This window comes from Aythya ferina (assembly GCF_964211825.1).
Source record: "Aythya ferina genome assembly, chromosome: 2".
Taxonomy (NCBI): Eukaryota; Metazoa; Chordata; class Aves; order Anseriformes; family Anatidae; genus Aythya; species Aythya ferina.
In genome coordinates this window covers 68,939,441-68,955,516 of record NC_140297.1, presented here as the reverse complement: position 1 = coordinate 68,955,516, position 16,076 = coordinate 68,939,441, and the positions used below count along the sequence as shown (strand labels likewise).

The following is a 16,076-nucleotide window of genomic DNA, read 5'->3' as shown; positions in this document are numbered from 1 at the left end:
TCTTGCCTGTTTGGGTTTAAAATTCTGCCAGCAAAGACACTGCTCCTGTTGTATGCTTGGCACCCTCTAGCTGCTTACAAGCAATCCCAGTGAGCACAGCACAGCCTTTGACTAGGAGACATCCATCAAAGTAAAGTTTTAATCTTTTCCTTTTTCTTTCAAGCAATTAAATGTCTGAAAAATAGAAGTTCACTTAATGGAGCACAGGATGCTGCTGAATCCAGAGCTGTTTTTTATTTAAAAAATAATAATATTGAAGTGGTACAGATGTTCTCCATCTTTGTTTCATAAAAGTCAAATCAAGGAAATCAAAATGTTTCAGATTTCATTCAGGCCCTGCTTTAGCAAGCAACTGCTACCCTGGGGAAATTGGTATGAATAAGGTGATGGACAGAGGACTCTCTTCCAAAAAGCTTCAGGAACCTGATGTCTGCTTTAGATGCTTCTGTCTAAATGCAGATCCCTAAAACCTTTCTGCTGTCCTAGGGGACATGGAAACCTAACTCTCAGCCTCAGCAATGTGCTGTTTTCAGGAGTCACAAATTCCTCTGCCTCTTTTTGGTTTCTCATCTATGGGATGTGATACAAGCATCTGTGTTACTTCAGAGCTCTGCATAAAACAGTGGTGGCTGCTTCTTTTCCCCTCATTTTCCAAAGGGAAGATAAAAACATTCGCATCTCTTTACTGCCCAAGGACACTTCAATTGCTCTCTCTCCCTTCTGTGGAGAATACCCTAAGTAGCTAACTGGAGTCTGCTCTGCAGTACACACTGTTACAAGTCTTCCTGGCTTAAAGTAATTAACTGCATAATTATGAAGGTACACGCACTTGCACACTAGAAAGCCTGACTCTGTGTGGTGATTATACAGTCATTCTAGGCCCCAGTTCTTATGCCAGGATGTTAATGTTTATTTATACATTTATTTATGTAAGGTTAGTATTTAGTGAAATGTTTAATTCAGAAAGGAACAAAAGCAGCTTATTGAGCCTTCACAAAAGCTTGTATTAATTCAGCTCCAATGTTTGGGGCCATTACATGTACATAAACACACTCTAAAGGCCAAGCTCCAAATACTTTTAACTAAGCAAAACATGTTGCAGGCAGCCCCGTTCCATTGCAAAGCAAGCAGGCTATTGCTATTGCCAGTGCTTAATGGATAGGAAACATTACTTTTTGCCTGTCCATAGCAGGTGTTGCATCAGACTGGGATGTTCTTCATAAATGAAGTATCATACTGCTGTGTTAAATCTGTGTCACTTAAAGACAAATAGAAAGCAGGAAACAGATGATATTATCCTTGTGAATTATTTTCTCTGACTTCAGGGCAGGAAATTCTGATCTGTGTTGAACATATAGCCCAGACTGGAATGGGAATTGCATCCTAAGTATTCAAGGTAGAAAACATACTCCCTGAACTTTTTGCCACCTAAAGGATGATGCTAATTTACTTTACCACTATATTTTTCAAATCTTTCTCAAACTGGTATTGTTTAATATGTTTTTCCCTACTGTTTTGTCTATATTAGTTTGACCAGTGTTACAAATTACTGTGAACTTGTGCCATTCTTGCACATATGTAGAAATGCAGTCACTGAAAGCAGCTGCTGAAACCCATGGTCACCAGGACAAGAGTGATGAATCCTTGAAAACTTGATTAAGGCTACACTTAGCTCGTAGAAGGGTGGCTTTTGCATTTCTCATTGGACCTCCTAAGGAACTGCAGTCCTTCAGACATTGCTATATCCTGAAGAACCAGAACAAGCACTTGGTGAATTGTGTAGTTTCATCCCAGTGCAATTTCAAGCTGGAGACTGTCAGTTCTCTGTAAGGAATCTGTCCTTTTGAATGTCCAAATATACTCTCAAAATTTATTTTGTGGGCACCTGAGATCTACTTCCTGTGTATATTATTGTATGAAGCTGGAAATAAGCTTGCATGATAGGGCTGCCTTTATTTCTCTCTGCCTGTGAGATTCAACAGCTGTTCTTCATAAGGAACCAACTTTTCCTTTTTTCTAAATCTAGCCCTTCTGCCTTGGAGTTGTGCCCTCTCCCAGAGCTATGCCACCTTCCTCAGAGTGTTTATGTCCCCTCCCCAAGAAATGATTACAAATTATGTCTCATATGAATTTAAAACACACAGCCTCTTACAAGAATATTTATAAGTAAAACAGCAGGTGAGCTTGTTAACTCCTTCTGCTGCTCTTTGCGTTGAGTGTATGTTTTATAAACAAACTTTAATATCCTCTACTAAATTAAAGTGATGTTTTCAATAGGAATACCCCAAGCATAATCGTGATATATATACGTGGCCTTGTTAAAAAAAAAAAAAAAAAAAAAAAAAAAAAAAGTAACTACTATCTGCTGCTTTCTTAGTAAACATTGTGATATTATGTCATGAACTCAATTACACAAATCACTGGGGCATGGACAACCAGTTGCTGCTTTCTTGAAATAAGTGTTGAAATAAAGCTTTGCTTCAGGTGTAGCAAACCCATTACTGAATGCTTGTCAAAGAGAAAGGGCTTGTTTCATCTGGCTGTGTGTGCTCAGTTACGTCAGTGGGACATTGCCTAGGCACAGCTAGCTTGTTTCTTATTGACTTGTGCAATTATAGCCAGGGTTGGTAAACAGCACCAGTTACTGCAGAGTCTACCCCCAAATGTTCTCTTTTTCTCAGTAAGTACCCTGATTCTGTCATCTGTATTTTGCCAGGCCTGTTGAGAAATTATTAGATATTTAATCAGATCCATTTTTTGCCCTAACATTCCCCCTGGGGTTCACAAGCCTCACACCTGGTTTTAGAAAAAAAATTCATTTATTTAGAAAAATGACAGCCAGAAGTGCTGAGACACTGTGAATGCAAGGGAGGTAGAGGCAAAAGAGAATTTTGCTTTCATGAGGGGAAAATCATGGAATTGTTGAATGGCTTGGTTTGGAAGGGACCTTAAAGACCATCCATTTCCAAACCCCTGACACAGGCAGGGACATCTCCAACCAGCCCATGCTGCTCAAAGCCCCGTCCAGCTTGGCCTTGAACACTTACAGGGATGGGGCATCCACAGCTTCTCTAGGCAACTTGTTCCAGTGCCTCACCACCCCCTGAGTGAATAATTTCTCCCTACTATCTAATCTAAATCTGCTCTCTTTCAGTTTAGAGCCATGCCCCCTTGTCCTATCACTGCACTCCCTGACAAAGAGTCCATCCCCAGCTTTTCTATAGACCCCCTTTAGGTACTGGAAGGCCACTATAAGGTTTCCCTGGGGCCTTCTCTTCTCCAGGCTGAGCAACCCCAAATCCCTCAGCCTGTCCTTGGTCACCCTGATCATCCTCATGGACCTCCTCTGGACCTGCTCTAACAGCTCCATGTCCCTGTGCTGGAGATCCCAGAGCCGAACACAGAGGTACAGGTGGGGTCTCATGAGAGCAGAGCAGACGGGGAGAATCACCTCCCTTGTCCTGCTGGCCACACTGCTGTTGATGCAGCCCAGGACACGGGTGGCTTTCTGGGCTGCAAGTGCACAGTGACCCCTTTGAAATGTGAGGTTGAAAGCTGTTGGGGAAGGTCAGAAGGAACGTGGGACTTGGAATTCATGGAGAGGTGCTTAAATTCATTGAGCAAAGGTATTGGACTGAGATATAGAGAACATGTGAGAAGAAAGGCAGAAATGTGGCAAAAAGAGTCAGCAAGCATTTAAGGAATGGAGTGTGGGAAAGAAGTTTGTATTTCTCTTTCCTCTCCCAAGAAATTACAATCTGTTCATTAAAGAAATGGCAGAAGCTTGAAAGCTAAGAACTCCAAGGTTGAGGTGCTTGTTTTAATTTGAGTCTTTTTGGATATAAATAACCTGAAATAGTTCTTAATTGTACACTAGGTGTGATAATGCAATGAACAGCTTCTGCTAATTGAATGAGGAAAGCATCTTTTAGGAGGGGAAACAAGTTACGAGTCTAGAGGTAATCTATGATGCAAATCTAGGAGGAGAATTGTAATCATGATTCCTAATTTATTGCTCACAGGATATGTGTATGTATTTGTTTTATTCTACATTCACAGAACGTATGAGGCAGACTCCTATCATCCTGCTTTGCTATTAGTTGTAAATTAATGTTGGGTTGATACACCTGAAATGACTGCATTTTAGTACCTTCTCTCTATTTTGGCCGGTCTTCCTTCCCCTCCTGATCCAAACTGACCTGCTGTGTTTAAGCAGCTACTCTGGGAGGAAGGAAACTTCTCTGTGTCAGTTTTGCACAGCAAAACTCCTGTTGACTTCAGTAGAAGAAAGATCAATCTGCAGCCTTTCTCTCTTGTTTTGTTGTTTTCTCTCTTATTTTTTTTTTTTTTTGGCCAAAGTGCAACAACATATTATGTACATGAATCTATTGCATTCAGTAATACAAACAGAGAACATTATAAAGTTCCCATGGCCTTTTTAATATTCAGGAGGTGTCTGTGTTTGATGTGGTGGGCACATTGTGCCTGATTTTTTCCACTTGTTTGTTTCTCAGGTGAAACCCACTGGTGCAAAACTGCAGCCCATTGTATTAAGCAGACTGGTCACTTGGCAGGTTCATTGTGAGTAAATGATATGCCTCTGGCTGAGTAAGACCTTGATGAACTTTTATCAAAGGACTTTCAGAACTCGTTTTAGGAACATGATGTGAATTATATGGTGCAGGTGTGTGTGCCAGAGGAAGGCGGAGGTTGGTGTCACACTTCACAGCTGAAAGCCACCCACCATCAAGGTTGCTTTTCATGTGCTTGGCCAGTATGAACTCTGCTGGAAACAGAAGGCCCTCTGAGGCTATGGTAAGCCTGAAGGGACAGTGTAGGCTTTTGAGGGAGGAAATCAAAAAACATTGGGAAAATTCCTGCTTTAAATCAAGGTAATTTTTAATGGTTTATAAATTAAGACTAGAAAGACTGAAGAAAAAACATCATGGTTTACAGAAATTCTCTCTCTTGCCTTCAAAGTAAGCACAAGGCTTTCCAGATCAAACCAGTTGCATGACTCTGCTGCAGCTGAACAGAAGAAAGGCTTTGTAGAGGAAGCAGGTTACAATCCTGGCACTGTGGTGCTACCTTGTCTTAGGAGGGGGTACTTGGCTTCAAGTCAGATTGTGCTGTACTACAGGTGGTGAGAGAGAGTCCTATAGGAAAGAAAGCAGCTACCCTGACTGGGAAACAGTACCATGCTGTGTGTGCCCCCTGTTTGGCCCTGGAGAAATGACAATGTTTGGATTTTTATCCTTTTGTGCTATAGGTGTTGGGTTAGAGCTGCCCAATGCCTAGTCTCTTTCCTCTTGGAGACATAACACTGGTGATGTCCTAAGGGCACCTACAGAATGTCTTTGAGGGACAGCCTGCAGCTTCCTTTCTAGCATACTTCATGGGCCACTACAACCAACAGAGCTTTTGTAGGTAGGGGGAAAGGGGTTCATGGAAATTCTTGTTTGCAAAGCAATTTTGTCTGGCTCCTAGTGGTTAGGTATTGAACCCAGACAATAAAGTGAATTGGAAAGTTGTTCTTGTCACTCTGTATACTGAGGTACTGATGACTTAATTTTTTTTTTCTTCTGATAATGCCCCTGTGTATCCAGTGTCAGATGCTGCAGAAGGCACCAAAGCCTGTAGTAGAAATCCCAGTACACTCAGTAGAGACTGTATCTCTAGTCCAGTGTGGGGGGAAAAAAAAAAATGAATCGTGAAGTGACAGAACTTTGGGCACCCATGCTCCATGAGATGCTCGTGTTAAATATTTGGGTTTTGTGTTGCTGTTGTTGTTATTTTGTTTGTTTGTTTTTTAAAGTGGTTTAACTCTCCCTTGAGGAAGGGAAGCCTTCCATCTGCAAAACCCTGCCATGGAAGACTTCTCCGTGGTAGTCCCATTAAACTAAAATAGGGGCACTTCATGAAAATGCTGTACCTGCAGGTGGAAGTTTCATTTGTTAAATCTTCCACTTCCAGCATATTTTTCAAGGTGTGCAGTCAGGAATACATATTCCTGTAGTGGTTCTAAAAATGTTTTGTTTTCAGCAATTGGGATTGTGGGGAACAAAAAACAGTAGTGGGAATATCAACTACTAAGAGTGTCAAAAGAAGTCTGAGAGACTGCCACTCAAAGCAGACTTCCTTCAAATCTAGATAATTTCTTTACTATGTTGGGACAATCTGAAAAACTTTGTAAGCTTCTTTACATGTTTCCAATTATTTAAAAAAATGGGGAAGATGGATTACAGAGTTACCTAATATCAGCATCTCTTACATAATTCTAAGGCAGCAAAGTTACAAAATTCAGAGGCTGTTTGATTTTATTATTCATAGAAGATTTTAAATAGCACAGTGTGTAATAACAGTCACTAATTATAGAGAAGAAAAATGCTTTCTGCCAGTTCTTAAAGGTTACGTTTACAGAAGCGACCTTGGTTAGGGATTTGCATTTCAAAGCTGTAATCTTCTGAAATCACGTTCCTAGTAGAGTTATGCTCTGTTGGTGTGAACTGTGACACCTCCATGCACAGCATCACGTGTAACAGTTACTGTTTAAACAAAGCCTTCTGGCTAGATTCGAACTTCCCATAATTAGAATGTCATTAAAAAAAATATTTTTCTCCAGTTTCTCAAATCCAGCAAACCTCCCTGCCTGCTCCCATCTTTATTGCTTAAATGATGCAAGGGAAGATCTCACGTAATACGTTAACATCTGCAAACTAGAGTTAACTAGTTCTCACAATATGCTTTTGAGAAATAATCTCCTTTACCAGTTCTTGGTGAGCAGGGCTATGGATAACATCTGCTACCAGTGGGATGAGTGGGGCTAGTTCATGATCAAGGAGTACACAGGCAGCAGAATAGTAAAGAAGCAGAGCTAGGTTAACCTGCTTCCCCTCTCTATAGTCTTGACTTGGCAGCTTGCTTTATGTTTTGACTTGAATCCATTGTGCCATGCATCATCATCTAACTTATTCTGTACAGTCTGGTAATCGTGAAGAACATGCTTAGTTCTATGTTTAAAATCCTCCTAACAGAGCTCATTTTAAATAACACAATGCACTCCAGTCAACAAACAAGCAAAACAGAAGGGGTATTAGATAGCCAATTTACAGCCAAGAACAGGTATTACTTAGCGCTTGGGATGGTAAGAATGATGACTAATTCTCCTGGTGTTAAGGAGCTGAGGACAGGGCAGCAGAAAGGATTTTAGACTGCTCTAAGAAACTGGTGAAAGCTAATGTTTACTAGGCTGGCATTTGCCATCCAAATGATCTACACAGGACTCATAAGACCATAGGTGACTGCAAAGGACACCTTCAAGGTAAACACCTGAGGGAGGGTTAGGTGTACAGAAGCAAAGACTTAGAATCATAGAATCATAGAATATCCTGAGTTGGAAGGGACCCTTAAGGATCATCAAGTCCAACTCTTGACACCGCACAGGTCTACCCAAAAGTTCAGACCATGTGACTAAGTGCACAGTCCAATCTCTTCTTAAATTCAGACAGGCTCGGTGCAGTGACCACTTCCCTGGGGAGCCTGTTCCAGTGTGCAACCACCCTCTCTGTGAAGAACCCCCTCCTGATGTCAAGCCTAAATTTCCTCTGCCTCAGCTTAACCCCGTTCCCGCGGGTCCTGTCACTAGTGTTAATGGAGAAAAGGTCTCCTGCCTCTTGACAACCCCTTACAAGGAAGTTGTAGACTGTGATGAGGTCTCCCCTCAGCCTCCTCTTCTCCAGGCTGAACAGGCCCAGTGACCTCAGCCGTTCTTCGTACGTCTTCCCCTCCAGGCCTTTCACCATCTTCGTAGCCCTCCTCTGGACACTTTCCAACAGTTTCATGTCCTTTTTATACTGTGGTGCCCAGATCTGAACACAGTACTCGAGGTGAGGCCGCACCAGTGCAGAGTAGAGCGGGACAATCACCTCCCTTGACCTACTAGCAATGCCGTGCTTGATGCACCCCAGGACACGGTTGGCCCTCCTGGCTGCCAGGGCACACTGCTGGCTCATATTCCACTTGCTGTCCACCACGACCCCCAGATCCCTCTTCTGAAGGTTCTCCTTCATTTTTCCTTCTCCAGAAAAGTGTATGTGTGATGTGCTACTTCTACTGTCAGATGGGCTTTGTATTTGCTTGTGCTACTTTTTAGTGCCCCATCTCTCCCACCAATATCCTTTTTAGTGAATGCTTTTCATTGTGTGATCCTACTTTGATGGCAAGAGTAAAAACAGGGAACGGGGAGTGTCAGAGAAAACTTTACCAAAGCAGTCTGCTGCATTCTGAACTTCTTCTAATCTCATGGTGGCCTTGTTACTTCCTTTCTCCTATTCCCTTTAAGTGTTGAGTGTTTCTTTCCACGATGGAAATTGCAGATGGAGGTTGATTTAACACCCCCTCCCTCCTGCCTCCACCCATGGTTTATGGTTACTTTAGGTCAGGCTGTTTTGCATCTTTTAATGTAACAGGTGGCAGGTGCTGATGGCCTGGAATAACGAAGTGTGATGTAGTTTTAAACATGACTTAGTTCTTCAAGCTATTTCTTAGATTAGCAAAGTGCATTCCCTTTTGCATCAACCTAAAAATAGTTGAAAACTACAGTTAAAAATATCCACTAACCAGAAACTAAGCCCAGAAAAACTAAAAATGGTAATGTGATGCTTTTATTCTTTATCCTCAAATAAGCTTATGTTTTGGCTGGAATGTTTTAGATGTATTTCAATTCTTCCTCTGGAGCAGATATCATGGGTTCTGCTCCCCCTAAATCCTGTTTTGAAAGTAGCTGTGGTGCAGTTACTTTTCCAAACCACTTTGAATTCAGCTGGATTAAAGTAGTGAAAAAATATAGCATAATTGTTTGCTAGGAGCATGGCAATTGGTGACAATTGGAGTATAGGAGAAATGTGTGCTGAAATGCCCAATATCTTCTGCATCATTCAGAAATTATCCTGGTACAGTAGAATAAGCCTGTTAATGAAGTGACCCTAAAAAAGTTTTCCTACTTTTCAGATGATCAGCATGAGAGGTTCCCTACAAAATGCATGTGCAGAAAATGACATTTTGTACTTAATGTTAGCTGACCCTTCTCTCTTCGTCAGTGAAGTTTCTTCTGGTATGTATAACTGTAATCCCGTTCTTTGTAACCGCCTTGTTTGGCTTTCTTGTGTTTATCTGAAGTATGTTGTTTATTGGCAAGAATGGTCTAAAGAGACTACTGACCTCTTGCTCCTTTTACTGCTGCCATGTGCCAACCTGTCAGCTCTGTCCATGCAACCATAAGTGGTGATGCAAACTGAATGCTTTCCCCTGCCAAAGGACATGGAAGGCTACAGAGCACCTCTGTGTGCACCAGCCACATGCTATGTTGAAGAGCTTGACAGGCTTCTCTGGATGCAATCATGCAAAATTGGCAGTAACATTGTATTCAAAAAACCTGAAAGCACCTCAAAGGCAGCCTACAAAAGAAGTGTTAAGGAAGGCATAGAGCTCTGATTTCTGCTTATAGCTGGATTGTGCATTTCACAATGATCATTTTACTTCTCAAAACACATTCCAGGAGACTATTCTGGTCTTGCCTACCACATTTTCAGAAGTGAAAATAGTGCATTGGGGTATCCAACTTCTCCTTTTCCTGCCTTCCCAATAAGATCCCTTATGAATTGTGCTTGCCCCTTCTCTTCCTCTTTTCAAGAGGTTGAAATTGTGTTGCACTGAGTTCTGTAAAGAAGTTTGTACATATAGGCAATGTTCAGCAAATTTCAATTGTCAGGCAGGTTTTCTTTCTGCAGGCCTGTCCTTATTTCCTAGCTTCTATGCAAAGAGGAGTCTTAAAATTTCAATGAGCTTTTCATACTTACTGTGTTGATTAAAAGACAGTTGTTTACTAATGTTCTAATTGTTTTGAAGTATAAATCTTTGGGGGAGGGTAATAGTTTCAGATCATACCTTAGGGAACTGTCAAAGAATATGCAGAGTCTTTGGTAGCTTCTGGAATAGTGAGAGAGATACTTACATTTTAATTAGAGTAGCAATCTATTCCTGGGTAAGAGAGAAAGCTATTTGTGCGCTAAGGAGTGGTATGTGACAGAAGTCTGTGGTCAGAGAAAGCAACAGTAAGCAATGCCAGCAATATCCGGTAGATCAAATATTTCTAGGATCTAGTGTTAGTTGTCTGTGAAATCAGATTGAACTGCTGGTTCCCAAGGAACTCATAACATTAGTAATGGTCCTAGCTGAAACAGTACTTTGTACACACTCTAAATGCATGTTATGTCTCCATCATCACTATTGTTAGTTATTCTAGGATGTGCTTGTTAATTACAGCTGCATGTATTAGTAGACTCTTAGGCAATGAAGTATTAATTCTCTGCTATCGTTTGCTTTGCCAGCCAGAAATCCAATGCAGAATTAACTATGTTACTATCAAAGTTTCTCTACTTTACCCAAAGAGATGCTCCTGAACACAATGCCCTTGTTGTCTTTACTAACTTAATTTAAAAAAAAAAAAAAAAAAAGCAAAATAAAACTGTCTTTAAGCCAAAGTCTATGCTGACATATGTAGCATTCCTCTTTCTGACTAGTTATATAGGATGCATAAGGCAGACCGTGCATGTTTCTGGACTGACTGTGTACCTCCAACTCCAGATATATATAGCATGCCTTGAAATTTGACCTTTATTTCCAATTCATTTGTGGCATGTGGTTGAGTCAGCAGGGAAGTCAAAATGAGTTGCAGCTGGATGATATGGAGGCTAGAATAAATGGAGTGAATATTTGTGCGCAGTGCTATAGAAACAGAAAGGAATTCAGAGTAAATTCTGAAAATTGGCATTTAAATTTCAAAAGTTACAGGTTATAGGAACTGACTGGAAAGCAGACTTTTCTTAGGCTTGTAGAATTATTATGTTAATACTACGAAGTATGTTTTGGAATATGGAAAATTTGAGTGATGATAATTATGATGTTAATTCTGCAAAGAGCTCATTGTTCATATCTGATGCACATCTGGCATGCTTTCAAAGGTAATTTTGTAACTCACCGCAGAGATCTGCATGATCCTGAGCTTACTGAAACCAAGACTGATGTAAAACCCAGTAACCTCTGCAACAGAAAGACATGGAATCAACATGATAAATGGAGGAATCTGAGAAATGTGCTTTTCTTTGGTTCTGTTTTCATGAAGGGTGACATTTCAGCCTTATGCAGAGAACCTGACTAAAACCTGGGTAATGTTTATGTACAATTTAAGCTCTAACACTTTGACTTATTTGGAACTGCTATCAGAACAGTATGGTTTTGGACTAGTCATGCTGGTGCTGAATTTCACTCTTTGGGTTTATATTATCATACTTCATGTTGCAACAACCAGGTGAAAACTGAGTCTGAATAGGACTACACTCTCCAAGTATGCCTCCCTGAAGCAGACCTTTTTGCATTTCTTATCTGGTTACATTTAAGGTTGATGACACTTTTACATAAAATTTATTAGTCCAGTAACCGAAAGAAAAGACCCAATTTAGGTGTGTTTTGCAGAAAACAAACGCTGCTACTGTGACTCATCTGCCCAGGTGCAGTACATATTATGTTATTCTTGTTGTTGAGCTTCTTCAATTAGCAGTCTAGGTGAAAAAAAAAAAAAAAAGCTGATATTGAAATGCGTGTTTAAGCATTGAGGATTCTAGTCTCTTATTTAATGCCTTCGCAAGGGAACCTCCCTTGGGCATTCTTACTTCAAATATAGTATTACTGTTAATACTAGAGCCCATAACCAGAGCAAAGTAATTCAGGTGTCAAAAGCTTGCCTTCCACCATGCAGATTCAGTATTCCTTTTTGTATTTATAGTTCAGCCCGTGAAGATCAGAGGGAACAGAAATAATGGTGACATTATAAGTCATCACATTAAACATCAGAATAATTTTCTGCTTAACAACAAGGGCATAAGGTTTCACCCCTGTGAAGTGTAGAACTGAAGAGATTACCTGCTCTGCTAAATCCCATCCCCTGCAATCAACTGACCAAACCAACATGATCTTGCACAGCAGAGCCTACAAAATATCTCCCAGCACCTTTCAGTGCTGGGTCTGTAGTCATAGATGAAACATAACATAATGGGCAGCAGATGAGGAGCTGTTCAATTCCCTCTGCTTGCCTCTCTTTTCTGGTTCTTTTAAGATCTATCTAATATTTTATTCTTACTGAGTCTGGATACTCATAGCTTTTGCTATATCACAGCACCAGTGCTCAAAGTGGCAGAAGTCTATGCTGTACACTGAAAAACAGTATGAGGGGGACTGAATGCAAGTATTTCTTTAAAAAGTTCTAATGCAAAACAATAATATATTCTGTAAAATACTGAATGTAAACAGGGCAATATTGGCCTTGATCAAGAAGTCAGAAAGTGATTTAATTACGCTGCTTAATGTTCCTGCTGAATTTTCTAAGTCAGACATCTGTATGGTGGTTCAACCAAGCCAATATTGTTATTCTAAGTACAGGGTGAAAAAAACTAACTATGACCTGGATTATAAAACATTGACATTAAAGGTCTGCTGCTCCTTGTAAAGAGCATGTTTTTGTAATTTAAAGAAATCTGATCTCCTGAAAGTGCCCTGCTGGGCTTGCAGCTGACATCACGTATGTCTGAGTTTTAACAGACTCAACAGGAGCAGTATGATCACAGCAACTTTCAGCTCCCTGTATTTTTGGAAAGGGGCTATGGAAAAGACACTTGGAGCTAAAGATGACAGCTCTCTGGAGACCTTGACTTCACCAGACTCATTAGAAATTAAATTACAAAACTTAAAGCTATAACTGTAAGTGATCTGGACTTTGTGATTATTTGGTTACCTGTGAAAAATCAGTTATTTCTTAGCTGTGGTCAATTAGGATTAGTGTGAAGGGTGTGTAAAAATTGTATTCACAGCCTCTAATTTAACATGTAGGAACATGTGTTTCTACCCAGCTATAAATGCATGGTAGCTTACCTCTTACTAATAAATTCATGGTAAGGCAGGGTAAGAAGACGTTGTCTTTGCTCTGTAGTGACTAAGTAAAGAGCAGACAACTCTGTAACTGCACCATTGGCATTTTATTGCTGCACTCAGGGATATTGGGAGGATACAAGTACATGTAATTACCATGTATGCAAACAGAACAATTGTATGCGTTGATGAGAACCCTTATCTATAAAGGACAGCAGGTAAGTATGCCAGTTGCACTCCATTTGTACATAAAATGTCACTAATGATGTAGTCAGGTATACTTCTGCAAATAAACCCTGAGTCTTGCTTTGAATCAATTCTCTTTTTTGCATTCTTTTGACAATATTTTGTTTTAATTGTATAAGGTGATTTCTGAACTTCTGCCTCCCATCTAAACTGTTTACATCCTCTTGATCATCACAGCTACCATCAGAGCCATTACATTTCTTCAGGAAACTCTTCTGGAAAACTACTCTGTTACTTCACAAAAGAGCATTGGATATAATTTACCACTGTGAGATACCTGATCTTGCCTATGTTATTCACCAATGAGATCTCAGCTTGGTCTAGAAATCTGAATGATGTTCTAACCTAGCACTGATCTCTTCACTTAGTGAATTTGTCTTCTTAGAAATCCCTTCAAAACTGCAAAATCAAAACTATAATGCAATCAGCAAGTCTCTGGCATTAAAAAAAAAAAAAAAAAAAAAAATCTACTTGCAGAAGTCAAAATAAATGTAATAGAGCCAAAAAGACAGTATGGCCAAAGCAGCATAAAAGATGCTTTAACTTTGCATTAAATAAGACCCAGTAGTAGTTGCTCTAGACTTTCACATTTTCTGCATGTTTTTAGGTGCAGTTGGAGGGAGTGGGTTGCCTCTAAACATTTAGAAGCAGAAGACCTAAAGGTAACAGAGAAGTCCAGAAGGTTCTCTGCATGGTTATGGAGAACTACAGCACGGAATCTGTCGAAAAGGACAACAAGCAGTAACTCTGAGATACATCTTCAGTACAGAGCTTGGCCTGAGCAAGCCTTGCAGTTATTAAGTTTCCAGGACTGTGTCACAGAGTCTGGAAAGGAGGATGGGTGAAGGTGGTGCAGCTGTAAGTCTTGGGCCACCCTCCAGAACAGCTCTGGCAGGAGGGCTGGTGGATGGAGTTGAATCATTGCACGCTGGTGGCATGGCTTTCTTCAGCTAACATCCTCCGGTTTCTAAGCAGCCTTGGTTTCCTTTGATAGCTCTGGCTGCAGGAAGGTTGAAGCCACTTACTCCAACTTCCTCCCCAGACAGACAGTCTGTCTGGAAGGCTCAGTGCCAGCATTCATGCTGGCACATCGGTTCTGCCTCTAGTCAGTAGGATTTTGTTACTAACGCATTTGTAAGGCTGATACCATTAGTACTTACGTTACTGTCATGCTTGTTATGGAAGCTGTATTTGTTTGCTCCTACACTAAAAAGCAGAAACAGAAAGGGGACTTTTTTCATGTCATGTAGTGAGAAGTGGAAACCAACACTTAAAAACTTTTCCCTAATATTCTGTCCCACTGTGCTGCTTTAACCATAGTGGCTGACATGAACAGAGAACTTGGACCAACCTGCATTTCTCCTTGTCTCGCAAACTGACCAAGTTCCACATTCAGCTGTGAGGTTGTCTGTGTATACATGCTGCGAGACCAAACTGTTAGCTAATCCTCTGCTCTGCGATCTGTCTGACAAAGGAGCAGAGTAGTGAGACATTTTCTTTTTGTAATCTGTTTAAGTAAACGAAATTTAATCTGTTCTTGGCCAGTTTTAAAGATCAAATCATGAAAGCCTGGAATAGTCCAGTTGTATACATTTCCCTTGGAAAGTATATGCTTTAGCTTTCCTCTTTGTTAAGCAGGTCTGAGACCTCCATTAGAGAATAGTTTATTCCCAGCTTTATTTAATATTTTTCAAATGTGCTGTGTTTGTATACATGAAGTCCCACTGTCTCAGCTCTCAAAGATTATCTGAGGACAGGACAGCAAATGTCTACTGGAAGCCAGGCAGATTGTTTTCCTGATGACGTAGGAATAGGAAAATTTTCTGTGGAAAACAGCTTATTAAATTAGTTGTGTCCCTTTTCCTTTTGTAAGACTATTCTCATTTTTTGTTTTTGTTTTTTCTTTTTTTTTTCCTTAGTTGTGGATTGTTTAAAAGTGAGTTTATTATTCAGCGCACATTGCAAGCAAATGTGTTTAACTTCTGATGTCTTAGGGAAGTTTGTTCACTTTATCATTTCTGTGATGATCACTGCCTGCATGCACTAATTCTACTGTACAGTTTCTGTTCCTGAACGTGAGCCAGCACTGTGCCAAGAAGGCTAATGGCATCCTGGCTTGCATCAGAAATAGCGTAGTCAACAGGACTAGGGAAGTGACTGTACCTCTGTACTTGGCACAGCTGAGACAGCACCTTGGGTACTGTGTTCAGTTTTGGGCCCCTCACTATAGGAGGGATCTTGCGCTGCTGAAGTGTGTGCAGAGAAGAGCAATGAAGCTAGTGAAGGTATTAGAAAACAAGACTTATGATAAGCAACTGAGGGAACTGGTGTTTGGAGAAGATGAGGCTGAGGGGAGACCTCATCACTCCTTACAGCTACCTGAAAGGAGGTCGCAGTGAGGAGAGTGTTGGTCTCCTTTCTCAGGTGACAAGTGATAGAACATGAAGAAACAGCCTCCAATTGCACCAGGGGAACTTTAGATGTAATACTAGGAAGAATTTCTTCAAGGAAGGTGTGGTTAGGCTTTGGAACAGGCTGCCCAGGGAGGTGGCAGAGTCGCCATCCCTCATGGTATTTTAGAGATGTGTGTATGTGGTGCTTTGAGATGTGGTTTAGTGGTGGACTTGTACTGTTAGGTGAATAGTTGGACTTCCTGATCTTAAAGGTCTTTTCCAGTCAAAATGATTCTATGATCTTACCAAGCAAACAGAAGGTGAGGAAAATGTTTCTGAGATGGTCTTTATCATCTTATCAGGACTTGGATTATTTTTAGGGAAGGACCATAACAACTGGGTGCAGTCAAAAACATCATGTAAACTGGGAGTATTGCCATTGCATTCTTTCTCACT

General features: G+C 40.6%; 1 long non-coding RNA gene across 3 annotated transcripts; it reads left to right on the top strand.

Moving 5' to 3' along the window:
* Window positions 1-4,442: 4,442 nt before the first annotated feature.
* Window positions 4,443-15,099, top strand: LOC311432997. Of its 3 annotated transcripts, none has more exons than XR_014690476.1 (3): window positions 4,443-4,892; window positions 9,010-9,112; window positions 13,835-15,099. It is a non-coding gene; the product is annotated as an uncharacterized lncRNA (long non-coding RNA). The 3 variants fall into 3 exon arrangements; XR_014690478.1 differs by lacking the exon at window positions 13,835-15,099 and adding an exon at window positions 13,405-13,500; XR_014690477.1 differs by lacking the exon at window positions 4,443-4,892 and adding an exon at window positions 8,345-8,649.
* The last annotated feature ends 977 nt before the right edge of the window (window positions 15,100-16,076 follow it).